The 17216-nt window shown below is 43.5% G+C and overlaps 1 protein-coding gene and 1 pseudogene across 1 annotated transcript in view; both read left to right on the top strand.

Annotated features, from left to right (window-relative positions):
* Nucleotides 1-2117: 2117 nt before the first annotated feature.
* Nucleotides 2118-17216, top strand: part of EHF (ets homologous factor) — a 71550-nt gene continuing 56451 nt past the window's right edge. Inside the window, exon 1 of the mRNA XM_015410867.1 lies at nucleotides 2118-2262. The gene's annotated coding sequence lies outside the window, so the exon portion shown is untranslated. The remainder of the gene's footprint in view (nucleotides 2263-17216) is intronic.
* LOC107110127 lies at nucleotides 15874-16508 on the top strand (annotated as a pseudogene).

The raw sequence follows: 17216 nt of genomic DNA, 5'->3' as shown, positions 1-17216 counted from the left end.
ATGGGCCTTCAGGACAAAGTGGTCTGACCACAGCACTGCATCAATAGAAGCCAGATCCATGTCTATCCCCATGATCAAATCCAGTATGTGGCCCACTTGATGTGTGGGACCTGATAAATCTGAGAAGTCCCAGTGCTGCCATGGAAGACACCAGGTCCATGGTCTGCAAAGAGGCAGCATTACTGGCATAGACACTAAAGTCCCTCAGAAGCATCAGTCTGGAGAACTCCAAGACCCAACCTGATACTGCCTCCAGCAGGCTTGTGTGCTAGGTGGTTGGTACACCAGCCAGATCGCCAAACTCTTGTCAGCATCCCACACCAGGCCAGTACAATTGATACTAGAGATATTTGGGACAGGGAGGGGCCTGAAGGAGAATATCTCTCAAATGAATATCCCCACCCCATGATCTTTTGTCCGGGACTGATGAAGGACTGAGAAACCTGGTGCAGCTAGTTCTTTCAGGGTGAGCATCTCACCTTCCCTTACCTAGGTCTTGGTCATGCATGCCAGGTCCACTTTTTGCATTGCAGAATAATTCCGCAACATTCAGGTTTTATTGTTTATGGGCCTGGCATTACACAACATCAGTATCGGAGAGCCCCACCACGAGCATGTCTCGGGATGGGACGAAAGCTGGAAGGAGACTGAGTATAACCATATCTTCGTCTCCTTCCCTTGCAATACCTTCTCCCACCACCATACTTCCCATGTCCCCCAATCATTGGGATTCCTGACCCCATATCAGCCTTCTCAATATAAACAGTATCCAGCGCCACCCCTCTACAGTTTCGCCCACTCTCATTAATACACTATACAATCTGACATATATTAAACTGAGTAATAACAATTTCACTTACCTTCATTAATCTAAATACAATTTAACACACCCTAATACTAACTAACAGCAACCTCCTAAAATCTAATATATCATTCACTCCCTCCCTTAGAAAGGCACTAAACTATGCTATACCATTATATAAATACCCCTTTCCACTAAGCCCCATGTATGAATGTGGTGGTCCCATTCTTATGTCTGGTGCACTTTTCCATTATGGAGATAGAGAACTGAGTTAGAGTTTGCTCACATATGGGTCTCGTTCAGCTTCCTTTAGCAAAGTCAGAGCCAGCTGTACGCAGCCTCTGCCTCTCACTCGTTCTTTGGTAGGCAGACAGAGCCACACTCCTTGTGGACCACCTTTTATGACCACAGTCTGGGAAACTTGTGTTGTACAGTGCAGTCCTCAGCAGAGTGACCCTCTTTTAAATCCATCGAAGTCACTGAGCTTTGAAGAGTGTAACCCTGTTCAGGATTGCACTGCTGGTGTCATTTCCTGTGCTATAGGAATAGATCCTGCAGTATGCTGAATTAACAGCATGTATTTGCTGGAAACAGAAAGGCAGTGTGGTTAACAAGGTGAGCCAAGTCCATACATTCTGTTGGCTCTTTGTGAAATAACCATGGTCACTCCTTCAGGAGGTATGCCATCTTCAGTTTGTGCCAAGTTCTTGTTCTGCTCTATTTTGTGATACAAGTGGGAAGGGATAGGTATAGGCACAAGCACAGATTATCTGACAAGAGCACCATCTGATTTTGTTTGGTGATGGTAAATGAAAACTAGGGAGGAGGGGGGAAAATCCTTTAGCTCTGGGACGTTTGCGCCGCTTGTTGCCAGTGTAAACTGTTCCGTGCAGTTTGTTTTCTGGTTTCATCCCCCTCCCCCCCAGCTTATTTCAGCTGTCTAAATGACGGCCTCATTTCTTCAGTCTGTTTCTCTCCTAATTAGATTTTACTAACTCCCCGAAATAAGCTGCCTTTTAAAAAGTGGGAGGGTCTTTTTTAGTTTTTTAAAAAAAACACCCACTATCCGAGAAACCAATGCCTCATCCATTAACAAGGCTTTTTTTCTTTTGTTCTTGGGACACAAGTGTAACCTGGTTAGACTTGTTTTGTTTGTGTGAGAAGGTGTGAGTTGGCTGTATGCAAATGTTTGCCATCCCTGTGGGGTTTTTTGAAGTTTAATTTTAGCAGATCCAATCAGAATAACAGGAAGTGACCTAAGGATTCCCACAATTGGCTAGCTAAACATTCTAAGAAATGTTTTAAAATTAATATCACATTCATTTATGTCTTCAGTGCTCTGGGGTTTTTTTTTGAAGTGATAGCCTGCCACCGACGTTTTCCTAACATCTGGCAGAGTCTGTTTAGACTTTACTGCTTCTACTAAAGGATTTCCCCAACAGAACCAGCAGCTTAATGAGGTAAGGGCTTTTTATCTCTGTGGACTTCTCTGTTTGTTTTAAAGTTCTGAGAGGGAAAAAGTAGAGTTGCACAAGTATGAACTAGGTTTGGACGTAATGCTGATGTCTCAGCCTGGCTTTGGAAATATAATCTTTTGAGCCAAAGCTTTTGAGAAGCACTCATTAAAGACTTCAGAGGCAATCCCGCACACTGGCAGCTCAGACCCTATTCGAAAAGAGTGTTTTAATTATCCTAACTGTGTACAGGATCGCAGTGCTACTGGTAGAAAACTGTAACATCTATCTTTAAAAAAAAAAGATTCTCTGTACTTGCACCTTCTGAATAAACGTAATATCTGCTCTCTTTGCTTACAGATCAATGTACAGTTAGCCTTGACAAGGCAGAGTAGGATCCTGTTGAGGGGGGAAATGCCAGATGCTCAATGCTGGTTTTTATACATCTTTTAATTCAGGATTGGGCATCCTAATTCTTTACTCTTGCTGCTTTAAAAATATTTCAAGCAGTTACTGATTCCTAAAGACTTTAAAGTAATAGTTCCAGGCTAATGCCAAAGGCCTGGTGAACACTGATCATTCCCAAATACATTTTGTTGTTGTTTTTGTTGTTGTTCTAGTAATGAAGGTGACTTTTCTCAAGTTATTACACTGCCATTTGGTAGTCCTGAATTGGATTCCTGGTTTCAGTTTTCAGGTTTTTCTACAGTGAACTTTATCTACCTATCATCAAACTACAGCATCATCAGGAGTTACTACTATTTGCATATTATTAATGAGTCCAAATGTTCTCCTTGTGGGGTTGACCCAGAAATTCAGTTTCTACAAGGTTTAAGAAATGTTAGGAATAGATAAGAAAAAGGGGTTTCAGAATCTGAATCTGGAGACGTTTGGGTAGCCATTTCTGCTGGCTTTTAGCTAGAATATCTCTAAAACAAGTGATCATAAATTGATCAAGATTCTGCTTATAAAAATAACAGAACCATATATACTAAGCTTGTTATTCTTTTAATCTGTTAAAACCACCTTCATTATTCTGTATGCTAATTTACTACCCAGACTCTATATGTATGACTGTTATTTCGGTTTCATTGTATCTGAAGAAGTGTGCGTGCACACAAAAGGTCATGCCGTGAATAAATCTTTGTTGGTCTTAGAGGGGCCACTGGACTAAGACTTTGTTCTACTGCTTCAGACCAACATGGCTACCCACTTGGGAGCATTTTCTATTGTTCCTTATGATTTTCAATAGAAATTTGCATTAATTAAAGCCATATTCTTTCTCTATACATACACACACACACACAACTTATTTGTGAAATTTACATATTTAAACATATTATTATTATTGAGTTTAAATAGTAATAATACTAATAATAGTCAATGGTCTTATGGTTTAAACTATGTGCTCTTACATGTACAATTTTATTTATTTTTGCTTTTATGCTTGAGAAGGTTAGACTGTGGTACTGAATGTATTGAAGACGTGGCCTGTATGTGAATAACTGGTGTATAGAGCTGATCAATATTTTAACCTTTCATTTTAACTTTAAGACTAGCCCTGGGTTTTCAGTCTGTTTGCATGCCTTGATGGTTAAGAATTAGTTTGCATCAAGGAGCATAAACTAAGGAATGTTTGTGGTTCATAGAAAAGAAGTTAAGCGGGAACAGAATGGCTTAAACTATAATTCAGACTGATGGTAATCTGTTTTCTAAAGGAAATGAACATTGTACAGTTTATTATTGGTTTGGGGAATTTTGAATATCAAAGTCTTTGAGGATTTATGTTTGCATTTTACACATCTATATTAAAAAAAGATGAGATTATAAAATACAGGTGGAACAAGTTTATTATTATTAACGGGTTGCAATTTTTTTGGAAATACTATACTTCTTTCAGTCCCATGGTGTACATGCTTCTTTTCTCCCTGTTGTATCCTCACAAGGATTTGAAAGGTTAAAAAATGAAGAAAAATGTTTTCAGGATGAAATGCCGCTATCAGTTCAGACATTCAACATATCTGCATTCAACAGACAGCCCTTTTTTGCAATACATTTAACATACATTTAATTTGTTGTTGTTGTTGTTGTTGTTGATCAGCTGCACAGTCAAGTCTGAATATATAATTGCTTCCAAAAGTTAAACATAGCAGCACAAGAATAATTTCGGGGAAAAGGGAGGAAAAAGCCAAGGAGCAGCTTACACTGAGATGTGAATTCATAGTAGGTATACAATAGTGCCACAGAGAGTATGGTCTACAGATCACTTTAGTAGAACATTTATCAGACAGGTGAAGGCCTTGCCGTACTAAAGAAAATGGTCACGACATGTGACTATAATCTTAAAGTCAGTGTGGATCTTTTTTGAGAGTCTATATATGCAAGTGGCAGAAGTCAATTGAGAAATATAAGAGGATCAAACTTGCGGTTTATTTTAAAATTTTATTTTAGCTTTTGTCATTTCCAGCGACTATCTAAATTTATACCCATGCTTGTACTTGGCTGAGTTAGAGTTACAAATGGGTTGTTGTTGTTGTTACCCACTGGATTATTTTATTTTCTCTGCAGTTATCCATAAGTGATTACTTTATGTATGCCCCCTTTCACAGTCTCTCGCACGCCGACACAGACATGACCTGCTTCCTTAAGTTGTATCCCCATACTGCTGGGCAGTGAGTGTGAATATATTAATATTGCCAACAACAAGTGAGTGGGGATTATATGTGCCTTTTCAGTAGTTCTGATCTGGTCACGTGTATGATTGGCCCTGCTCACATCATGGGTATTTTCACACACAGATAGATTCGGGTGGGTAGCTGTGTTAGTCTGAAGCAGCAGTTTGAGTCCAGTGGCTCCTTTGATACCAACAAAGTTTGATTCAAGGTATAAGGTTTCTTGTCCAGGCACACTTCTTCAGATACAATGAAATGGAAGTTACCAGTCCATACATATAGGTAGAGGATGAGCAGTAAATTAGGATACAACGTAATGAAGATGTTTAACAGGACCACACAGGAATAACAAGCTTAGTTTATATGATTACCATTTGTTTGGGTTTAATTCTAGGGGGGGACATAGTGAAGGAAATAAAGATATCAGTTTATCCATTTATGTATCAAATAAACATATCAGTCTCCAATTTTGATCTATTTCTGTTGTATGCTAATTTACTGCTCACCCTCTACCTATACGTATGGACTGGTAACTTCCATGTCATGGTATCTAACAAAGTGTGCAAGCATATGAAAGTGTATACCTGGAATAAAACTTGGTTGGTCTTAAAGGTGCCGCTGGACTCAAACTTTGTTTTCACACACAGTCACCAGCGACCTGAGATTTTACCACAGGGAAGTGGGTCCTACTCTGCTATGTGTGTGTGTCAAGGGAGCCAATGAGGAGATGAGTCTCAGTACCTGCCCTGACCTTGGAACCCTTGTCGTTCAAAGGATCAACAAAAGCTGGAACACATCATGCAGTTGAGCGAGCGTTTAAGTGGCCAGTGAGGAGCATGGCATTATTTATTTACAAACAGGGAGGGAACTGCAAGCACTTGCAGGGGGCATCTCATTTCCACCCGTATCCTCTACCCCACTATTTTCTCTTTCCTTCCCCTGGCAGCCCACATAGCCTCTAATCTTTTCCAGCTTCCTTCTTTCCTTCCCACCAACCAGCCAGCCTATCTTTAGGCAGTCTTCAGCTTTCCTTCCTTCAAACCCTCTGGCAGCTGTCTCCCTGGAAAAGGTCTGGCCTGGTTGCAAAAGTTGCCCAGGCAAGGTGCGGGTTACGAGTTGCTGCTGGGTAGAGTTGCCAGGTTCCCCCCCCCAGCCACTGGTGGCTGGTTCGGGGGAGGGGATAGGGTTGCCAGATCCAGGTTGGGAAATTCCTGGAGATTTGAGGATGAAGTCTGGGGGGGGCACAGGGACCTCAGTGGGGTACAATGGCATAGAAGCATCCATTACCAGGGACCAATGTTCCCTCTAAGCTGTGGAGTCTTGTGAGCAAAAATTCTACATTGTGAGCTACTGGCATTAAAGTTGTGAGCAAACTATTTGGCTACTGCATAAATTAGTTTGCTCTGGAGCCATCCTTCCTGAGCTAAGACAAAAATCAGCGAGCTGGAGGCTAAAAAACTGTGAGCCAGCTCACACTAACTCAGCTTAGAGGGAACACTGCCAGGGACCAGTTCTCTGTAGTTTGGAGATGAGGTGTGCAATTCCGGGGGATTTCAAGGTCCCACCTAGAGGCATTGCTACATGCTGGGGATCTCTACATGCTGGGGATGGCTCCATGGAGTCTTACTTTATCAAGGGAAATAATGGGGGGGGGGTCCAGGGCTGTTTTGGCCTCCCCTGCTCCTTTCCTTCACAACTTTGCTTTACAGAAACCAAGGCTTGGAAGGCTTGGAAATATTATTGTGAATGTCTATCATCCACCCAAATGGCCACTGAACACTCAGCAGACATTATTTTCTTAAAGCTATAGATGCTAGGGTTGCCAAGTCCCGCAAACTCACCGGCGGGGGAGGCTCCGACGGGTCCGGGAGCCGGCTCTGGATGTGCGTGCACACATGCAAAGCGCGCATGCGCCGCCAGCACGTCAACAGAAGTGACATGCAACGTCGCTCACGTTGGGGGCGTGGCCCAGATCGTCGTAGGGAAACCATATGGTTTCCCCCCCGACGATCTGGGCCACGCCCCCAACGTGAGCGACGTGGCTGCGTCACCTCCAGTAACGCAGCTTTGGGGGGCGGAGTTCCCCCCGGGGCCCGATTCCGCCATGATGGAAATCTGGCCTCCAAAGCGGGGGTTTCCCCGCCCCCTGCCCCCACTTGGCAGCCCTAATTGATGCTGTTTTTATTATTTGAGAAATTTTAATCCCCATTTTTTCAGAGTTTTCTGTAAGCCTGGGTTTGTAGAAAAAATCTCCCTCTGTCTATTCCTGCCTCCATTCTGTAGATTTTTTGATCCACACTCCATGGCTTGATTCAGAATTAGCTTTAACAAACGGGACCCTAAAGAAGTTGCTGGGGTCATCTCATTATTCTCTCTACCACTATTTTCTTTCCCCCTACCCTAAAATCCTCTACAGGCTCTTCCCTTTTCCTGCTTCCTTCTTCCTTTCCTTCCCACCAGATAACTCACTTTTATCTTTCCCCTGTCTTCAATTTTTTCTCCTTCCCTTGGCAGCCTCTACCTGGAAAAGTCTGGCCTAGTTGTGAGGTGTTAGCCTGGCTGCCAGCCTTGGCCCTGTTGCACAGTGGGGAAGCTACAATGACTTGTGGGGAGCACCTTACTTTCCCCTGTATCCCCCTACCCATATTATTTCACTCTCTGTGGCAGCCCCCATATCCTCCCCTTTATCTGCGTCCTCCTGTCCTTCCTGCCTACCCACAAACCTAGCTTGTATATGCCTCCCATTCAGCTATATCTATGTTGGAAAAGGCAATGTCTGGTGTACAAAGAAGGAGAGAAGACAACCCTGCAGGGGGCAGCAAGAAGACAATTAGATAGGATAGTGAGGTCAGCACCTTCTCTCCTGTTAAGGGTCATTCCTTGTCCTTGTCTGTATCTAGATGGCTACTCCTAGGGCAATTTCCTCCTTCTTCTCGGAAGTACCACACTCAGTCTTCCCATCTTCCCATCTCTCTCAGCTATCTCTGTCTCTCCTCTTTCCTGTCAAGTATGTTAATTCCTAAATAAACCTTTATCTACTCTTTAATCAGATTGTGCATTGTTGCAGTGTTAATTATTCTGCTAACATTTTATTATTTATCTATTTCATTTCTTATATTTTTATCTGATCATTCTTTCTGGGGGCTTGTGGGATTTGTGGGTGGGAAGGAGAGAAGCAGCTCCAGGCTGCTTTGTAATCCATAGATTGGCAGGGATATCATCCTGGCCTTTCCACATCCAAATCTATACCCACTGAAACACATTGATGTATGTGGGTTGAGTGTTTGAGGTCAAGACAAATTAAAAAGGATTAAATTGCAATTTAGGAAGCACTGAGCTCAGTGAATTTTCTTTTGAGCAGGCACATTTAGGATAGCTCTGTAAAGCTCCATTCCTTCACCCAGTTATGCAAGTTTAAGTTTCATAGAAACAAATATGGTTTAAGTGCCTGTAGCTGGCACTTGGGTTGTAGCACTGAATTCTAATCAATACTCATCTCTTGAAGGGGGATATGGAACTTTATGGAAGAGTGTCTTTGTTTCAGAAGTAGTGTGTGAGCTTCCTTTTGCACGTACTGAGCCACCCTCTCTATTTAAATGGAAGGCACACCCACAGGAGTTCCACGTATCAAGTATCAATCAATAAATATTATTATAAAATGAGGTATTATGTCTCTAGTTCCAGGATAGCATAGATTTTCTCCAAGTGGTCAGTTTCTGAAGTCAGTCTTTGAAGGCAGAAAGTAAATAAGATTAAGCAAATTAGACATGCAGAAGGTGAAACCATACAGTAAATCTCAAAGTAGTGCTAATACCAGCTTTGTTGTTGAAGACTGCTTAAAAACAAATACAAAGCTTTCTGCACACAGTGGATATAAACTTCCTGTACCCCCAGAGTTCATTGGCTTGTAACCTGTCTGGGTATATTTGTTTGATGGCTATAAAATGCTGTGTGTTAAATAGTTTATCTGAAGAAGTGTGCAGTGACCCATGAAAGCTCATACCCTACCACAATTTTTTTTAGTCTTTAAGGTGCTACTGGACTCTTACTGGTGTAGGAGAGCCAGTTTGGTGTAGTGGTTAAGTGCGCGGACTCTAATCTGGGAGAACCAGGTTTGATTCCCCACTCCTCCACTTGCACCTGGCTGGATGACCTTGGGCAAGCCGTAGTTCTGATAAGAGCTGTCCTTGAAAAAAAGAGCCGTTTCTGTCAGAGTTCTCTCAGCCCCACCTACCTTACAGGGTGTCTGTTGTGGGGAGGGGAAGGGAAAGGAGTTTGTAAGCCGCTCTGAGACTCTCTTGGGTAGATTAAGGACCACAGATTTCATTCTTCACAAATTTAACAATACATATGGAACATACACAATTGCCACCATTTTGAAAGAGGTGATATGACTGCAAGTCTGCATGAGGTAGGTATTTTTCTCTGTGGCATTCCTCTGTTGAGAGGGTAGCAAATAAAGAAGACTTGAAAACACATTGATATCATCTGAGGTCACACACACTAAATAATCCACTTTCAATCTACTTTGAGTGCACTTTCAAACTGTTGGAAAGTACATTGAAAGTGGATTGAAAGTGGATTATTTTGTGTTTGTGACCACAGCCATCCTCAAGGGTAAAGATACTATATTAGAAGTGCTATCCTAAGTAGAGTTGCACCCATCTAAGCTCACTGGTTTCAATGGATTTATAAGGGTGTAACACTGTTTAGGATGGCATAGTAATGTTTCAGCCACAGACAAATGTGCCATTGTGGTGCCTTCAAAGATTGACTAGGGTCACTTTTTCATAAACTCCGGAGTGCTGAGGTCTTATATGCCAGCTAGTGATATAAGAATGAAATCTATATAAGGCTGCAATTCGGGATGGGAATGACCTGGTTCATGGACTAAAGTCCATCTCAAATTGTGGCCAGTTCATGGTTCATGAAGTGATGTTTGGTGAAGGGCACCCGGCATGAACATTCCATGAACTTTGGTGCTGTTCATAGTGGTTTGTGAATGGATACATTTCCAGACAGACTGTCTCTACTCAATTAAACTGTTTACAAAAGACTAAGGTAACAGAGGGTGGAATTTTCCAGTCTTGGAAACACCAATAGGAGCCCTCTAAAACTTAATAGGCACTGCTGGCTGGCAATAACAGAGTTCTATGGGATCAGAAAGGTATACATAAGCCCAGCTCATGCTCCACACTCTTTTGTTTGTTGGCTGTTTGCAGAGAGGCAGGGAACTTACCAAAGCCAACTAGCAGAGCACATTCATTTCCTGATGGTGAACTGCCCTGCTGGGGGTTGGGTGTTAGATGGACTCAGGGCTCTCTGAGCCACCCCGTCACTCTGCTCATGCTGAGCAGAGGGGCTTTGCTACTGGGTGCCTTGCCTGAGTGTGGACCCATGTTTTGATTGTGATTCCTCTGGGGTTGGGTGCTACCTTTTATCCGGGGATCACAGCCTATACAGGCCAGCTCGTACTCCCATTTCTTGCACAGAGGATGCAACCTGGTGGTGATGCACACCTGCAACTTCTCTGCTAAGGTCCTGACCCATGGGAGAACAGCCGGCTCGAGTGTCCAGTCCAGTCCTCAAATCAGGAGGATGACTTACCTCAGGCTGACTGTATGGACACAGAGCACATTGGTGGTGTCCTGAAAGGGCTTGAGGTCATGCACCATTTGGGAGAGGGTCAGCCAGTCATTGGAGCTGATGCTGAGTTCCTCTTCCCCATGCAGGATGGTCATGGAGAAGATGACATCCTGTGCCATGCTTTTCTGCTCCACAAAATGCACAATATTTATTATATTTGGTTTGCTCCTCATCCCCCTCCCCTTGCCTCTCACACAGCAGGTAGGCAGACTTGATGCTGCATGAGAAGTCTTGAGCAAGGACCACATCTCAAGGGGGGCAGTATTTGGGGAGCCCCTGTCAGAAGTCTCCTGTCATGTCTGCCTTTCTGTCCTTCCAAATTTGCCTTTGGAGAATTGTGGGTGGCCCATCCAGCTTGACACTGAAAGGTGTTTCTTTTCCTCTGTGGAGTTGAAGGAGCCGCCACAGATTGTGTCAGCTTTTTGGGAAGGGCTTTGAGAGTTGTGGGTACTGGGCACACTTCCCTTGCTTGTCTAATGGGGCTGGGGTGCCTGCCAAGCTGTCATTGTGAGGTAACTTTGGGGAACCCCTGTCAGAAGTCTCTTGTCATGCCTTTCTATCATTGCATCTCATAAAACTGAATACTCCAATTTCCACTGGTCTGGTGTGGCTGGGGTGCCCACCAATCTGTTGTCATGGGGTAACTTTGGGGAGCCCCTGTTGAAATTCTGGGGATGCCTGCCTTTCTGTCATTCAGAACCTGCCTTCAGAGAATTGGGGGGTTGCGAGCATAAAGGGGATGCTTTCCTTGCTGCCAATGTCTTGCTGGGTGGGGTCTGCCCAGGTGAAGTGTCCCTGTGAGTTTGATGTTACTGGCTTGTTCCTGAACCAGTCCATCGACTCCTGGCTGTAACTGCAGCTGTCTTTTCAAGAGCAAGCACTGGAGAGACCTTTTGGGGGGGGGTTCATAACTGGAACCCCAGAAATGTAATCTGCCCCCAACCTGGAGAGATTGTAGAGGAGCAGGTGGCAGGGTGAGGTTCCCTGTGCATTTGGTGTGTGTAGCTTGCAGGGGGTCCATTCTATACATCAGGCCCATAGCTACAGTGGGGCATTTAGGGGCCTGGCCCCCGACTCTCTGGCAAAATGTGGGGCCATTGCAAACTCCCCCTACAAGATGCCAGGGGGTGGATAACCTTGGGGAAAAGGTGGATCTCTACCACTTCTCAGGGGTTCCTCTGGTCTTCAAAGTGCAGCCCCAGCTCCAAGCCATCACGAGCACATGCCAGGAATGGCAAGCTACAGGTCCATGGCAGATGGTACACTCAGAGGAGCAGAGAGGCTCAAGGGGTGGCTCTGTGGTCCAGTCTCCCCAGAACACAGCCAGGTGACAGGCGCACAGTGCCTATGTTAATTAAATTATATTTAATTGAATTAGACAGTTCCCCAGTGCCCCCTGAGGAATCAAAATGCTCCCCGACATAGAAATTCCTGGCTACGGGCCTGCTATACACTTTTGAACCTGTGCCTGGCATTTTCCCGAGAACCACTTTCCTGGCTTGTCCTTAGTACTGTTGGGTTTGCAGTGCCGCTGTGGCACTGGTTCTGCTGGGCTTGCAGAAATGCCCCCCAGCTTCAGTTTCTACTGCAGAGATTCTTGGGGACTTTGATTCTGTTCCACTGAGCTTCTATTGTCCTTGCTTTTTTGCTGTTTTTCCCCTCCATTGGAAACAATGGTGGATGGGGGCACCTTCTTTGGGGGGCCATAACTTGGAACTCATAAATCCAATCATCACCAAACTTGGAGGGCAGGTAGAGGAGAGTCAACTGGAGACCCCTGCAAGTTTGGTGTCTCTTGCTTGTGTATGATCCATTCTATAGACTCCTGAACCTCCTGAGCCTGTGCCCATCATTTCCCCAGAAAGCTCTTTCCTGTATGCTCCTTTTTTGGGGGGGGGGGCTGTAACTTAGACCTCATAAATCCAATCCTCATCAAACTTAGAGGGCAGGTAAAAGAGAGCTAGCTGGAGATCCCCTGTGAACTTAGTATCTCTCGCATGCTGGGGGTTTGTGTGTTCTACCACATCATGAACTTCACAAAGTGAAAAAGTTCATGACAGTCCGTGTTTTGTGAACCACGCACAGCATGAACCATGAACTAAACAGCATTTTCCCAGTTTAGCTCCAATCCTATATAACTGTAAACATATTTAAACCCATTGATTTCAATGGACTTGGGCACGCTTTGCTCATAGCATTAGACAGCAAATTCACTGCTGATTCAACACTGCCTGTGTTGGGAATTCCACAAGCTTGTTTATTTCTCCTCTTTGTGTAATAATTACAACATTAATATGTTAGCTGCTAGTGAAAATGTGCAGCATAATCCTCCATGTAGTTTAAAAAATACCTTAAATCCCTATTTAATTGAAGTTTGGTTCAGCATGTATGCTGTTTATGTAGGATTTCATTGACGTGAAGCTGAAGGCAATTTCAAGGAATTTAATGTTGTCTCAGTGTATAAAGAACAGAACTGAAACATTTGTATTACAGAATATTACTGAATATCCTGATTTTTTAAAAACTGAAAAAATACAGTATTTTTGAGACCGTATATTGTGAAAGAAGTATACGACATGTAAAGCTGGGGCAATATTAATCACATAACTCCTGTGTCAAAATCCTTGATACCTGTAGCTTCTTCTTACTCATAGTCACTGTACTGTGAATCACTGTACTCATTACTCATATTCACTGCACTGTACTCATTACTCATTTTCATTGTATTCAGGTTCCATAGCAGTAGACTTGGTAAATGGGTTTTTAATTTTCTTGATTAGCAAAATATTTAAGACAAAATGCAAAGCATTTTAATTGAAAATCTAAAATTCAGCAACAGCACAATTACATCATCCCCCCCTTAATCAGTACATTTGATATGCATTCAGATACTCTATAACCAAGTGTGCAATTACTGGTATATCCAATTTGCATCAAATTAAAGCAATTTGGACAATGTCTTTAACACTGTATCAATGAAAAATGAATGGGAAACACTGCTGTTGCTGCAAAAAGTATATGAAATATTGGTTTTCTTGTAGAGGAGAGAGGACAAGATGTTTCTGTTAAGGCCAAATAGAATAAAGATTATGATGATACATAAAAATACTATAATTTGCACAAATTTCATTTGAACTCTGGCTTTTTATTACAGTAATGAGGTTGTTGTATAATTAAATTCCAGGCTTTATATCAAATATAGAGCACCTGAGTTACACATATCTTTGATAATAAGCAGGAAAAGCTTTGCTGGAAATAATGTCTGTTAATTAGTGGCATAACTAAGTTGTCTAATAATTTCCATTTTACTAGTCCTTATCAGGAGAGGGAGACAATTTGTAAATACCACCACTTTAACTTTCCTTCCATGATTCTCTAAGTTCAAAGGGATTTTCCCTTTAATTGACATACAGCTCTTTCATCTCTTTTGGAGTGTTTTCAGTCCTCACCAGGATGATTTTGAGGTTTTTTCCCCTTTCTTCTTTGGGTTAACTTACAAAGTCATATTTTTCTGCATTCCTGGGGAGCCCTCTGTGACAGATTGCACAGAAAAGCAGGCTTTTTAAAAATGTTGCTTGTGTCAGAGAGTCAGGGAGTTCACAAATTAAACTTCCCTGGAGAGAAGAGCTTATGTGATTGGCTGCTCTACTTGCTCTCTGACTGGGCAGCATCAGCTGAGAGAGGAAATATAACAGCTGATCTGGAGGGGAAAGGAGTCTTTCACCTTTTGGTCTTGATCTGAAATCTAACGTCTGGATCAGTAGCCAAAGGGTTTGGCTTCTGAGAGAAGAGACAGTTGGGAGTCAGTGTTTTCTGATAGGCAATAGTCAGAAAAGTACTTCTATAGAGAGAAGAAGAGAAACCCCATTGTCTTAAATACTGTAAAACTGCTCTGAGGAAGAATTTAGATTCTCAGTCAGGAAAGCTACAGAACAGTCTTATACAGGCAAAGAATACTGGAGAAGGATTTGGCAAGAGATAAGAGCAAGGTCAACAAACCAGCCCAGAGTCAGGGAGCTGAAGGTTCAGTCCACTGGTTGGGGAAACAGGAAGCAGCAGGCCTCCCACAGATGCTCCTCTACATGCTGAGTCCAGGGTCCAAAGCCTGGAAGACATGGCAGGAGACAGGGTCTGGGTTTCTAGCTGGCAAGAACAGGTTAGCAGGGCAGACTGCAAGGTAGTAATCTGTTCACTGAGTGGGTCAGCTCACAGAGGGGGTGACGAGCAAGATTGCTTCCACATCAAGCCTTATTCAGAATTTTCCTTTTATCTGCCTCATTAGCTGACTCATCCCCCAAAGCCCAGGTATTGCTTCTTACCACTGTATTCCTGCTCCTGTAATGACTCTGCTCCAGGCATTAGCACTGATTGCTGTTGTGCAATTAAATGGGTGCTTTTTCATCTCTCTCAGGCTGTCAAGTTCCCTCTCCATCTTCTGTGCTCTGCTGGCTCAGGAGAAGCCGGCGGTGACTGATGCTCTGATCTCTATCCTATTTCTTTTGTCTACAGTACTGCTAGAATGAGTGACTCTCCTTGATACTTCTTTCACTGGATCTGCTTCTAGACCAAGGTGCTCAGGTGGGCATTCCACTGGTGCAGGGCCTGATTCTTCCATTTCCTCATCCTCAGAGGAGGAGGCAGCCAGCTGGCCCACAACAGATTCTGCAGGTTCAGAAGTGTATAGAATGGATCCTGTGCAAGCTTACACAGTATCTATTCTATATACTCCTAAACCTCAGAGAGCTGACAGCAAGGAGAGTAGCTGCCAGCAGGAGTGAGTCAGGCATCACACATTTGGTGTCTCTTCCCACCATTACTCTTTTTCATCCCTCAAACTTCCAGTGAGGTTTTTCTTCTTTTCTTGGTCCTCTCTGCCTCCCTTGATGGCAAGTGGATGCACATGTGGCTGAGGAGATTAAAGCCAGGGAAAAGGTGAAAGAAAGAGTGATGTGCATCCCACTAGCAGCCAACCTCACCACCTCTGCAGCTGCCTTCACTGGTGCGGCCACTCCTCCGTCAGCTTTAAGAGCTGCCTCCATTCCTCTCATAGGTGACACTTTTTTTTGCCCCTTCACCTCTGAGCATGATCCCCATCCCTCTCTTCCCCCTTTCAGTAGCCAGCCCCAACGCAATATGAGCCATGAACCCACCTTCATTAGCCTTGAACCATCAAGACATCCTCCCAAGCCCACTTCCTCCTCACTCAGCTGATCCTCCCTCCATCCGCCAAGCTTCTTCCCACTTAGTGACAAAGTTTAAGGGTGTGTGTGATTGGGTGCCTGCTGTCTCATTGTCCAAGATGGGGGTGAATGTCATACACTGGTTCTGCAAGGGGCTGCGGCTCCATGAAAACCACGGCTCTGTGAAAACTGAGGGAGTGCATCCATGGCACCGACATTGTCAGCTGTGTATATATCCCGGACCCCTGGTTTGTGGGATCCTCCAATGTGGGAATCAACTGGTGGAGGTTTCTTGCTTCAGTTTCTTGAGGACTTAGATGCTAACTTATGGAAGTTAAAGTCAAATTTATTTGTTATTTGAGGGAAGCCTGCAAATGTGTTTCCTAGGCTTTTTAAGGAATGGAATATTACAGAACTTTCCATTGAATATGAGCCATTTGGGAAGGAGAGAGATGCAGCAATTAAGAAGCTGGCTACTGAAGCAGGAGTCAAAGTCAGTATAAGAATTTTGCATACTCTGTATGATCTAGACAAAATTATAGAATTAAATGGAGAACAGTCACCTATTACTTATAAGAGTTTCCAAACTCTAATCAGTCAAATGAAGCCACTGAAGATGTCTAAACCTCCTAAACCTGTGCCTGTCAAAATGACTGCAGTGGTTATTTTGGCAGGCACGGGTTCAGGAGGTTCAGGAGTGTATATAACAAATCCTGTGAAAACTAGAGGTACCAAACTTGGAGGACATGTATAGGAGCATCTGGCAGAGGTCTGCTGTGAGTTTGGTGTTTCTAGCTTGAACAGGATCCATTCTGTACACTCCTGAACTTCCTGAACCTGCACCTGTCAAAATGACCAAGGTCCAGGAGCATATAGAATGGATTCTGTGCAAGCTAGACATTAAAGTAACAGGAAACTTCCCCCAGAGGCTCTTCTACATGCCCTCCATGTTGTTGTTTTGAAGTTATGTAAATATTTTGATTGAGTGGAAACTGTCTGGAAATGTCTCTGTTCATGAACTGGCACGAACCTCCACGAACAGCTTGAAAGTTTGTAGAAAGTTCATGCCGGGTGACCTGCCATGAACTTGACTTTGCAAAGCACGAACTGGCCGAAATTTATCATGAAGTTCACTTGTGAGCTGGTTTGTGCCCATCCCTAGAGATAAAGCAGTGACAAAAGAGTGTGGACAAACAAGAGAGGAGGAAATGGGGGCCAGTAGGGTGACTGGATTTCCCTTTCCCCACAAATATTTTCATGTCCTGTTGTAGTAAATCCATAAAGACATTGGAGATGGCCCCAGTCAGAGAACCAAGAGAAGGAATAAGAAAAGGTAATATACGAAATTAAAGTGTGCATGCACACAAAAGCTCATACCTTGAATAAAACTTTGTTGGCCTTAAGGGTGCCACTGGACTTTAAGTTTCTTTCACATGAATACTGATAGGTTCTGAATTGGCTT

Source organism: Gekko japonicus, unplaced genomic scaffold (genome assembly GCF_001447785.1).
Source record: "Gekko japonicus isolate JY-2015 unplaced genomic scaffold, Gekko_japonicus_V1.1 scaffold65, whole genome shotgun sequence".
Taxonomy (NCBI): Eukaryota; Metazoa; Chordata; class Lepidosauria; order Squamata; family Gekkonidae; genus Gekko; species Gekko japonicus.
The sequence above is the reverse complement of the archived record's forward strand: the minus strand, read 5'-3'. Positions and strand labels throughout refer to the sequence as shown.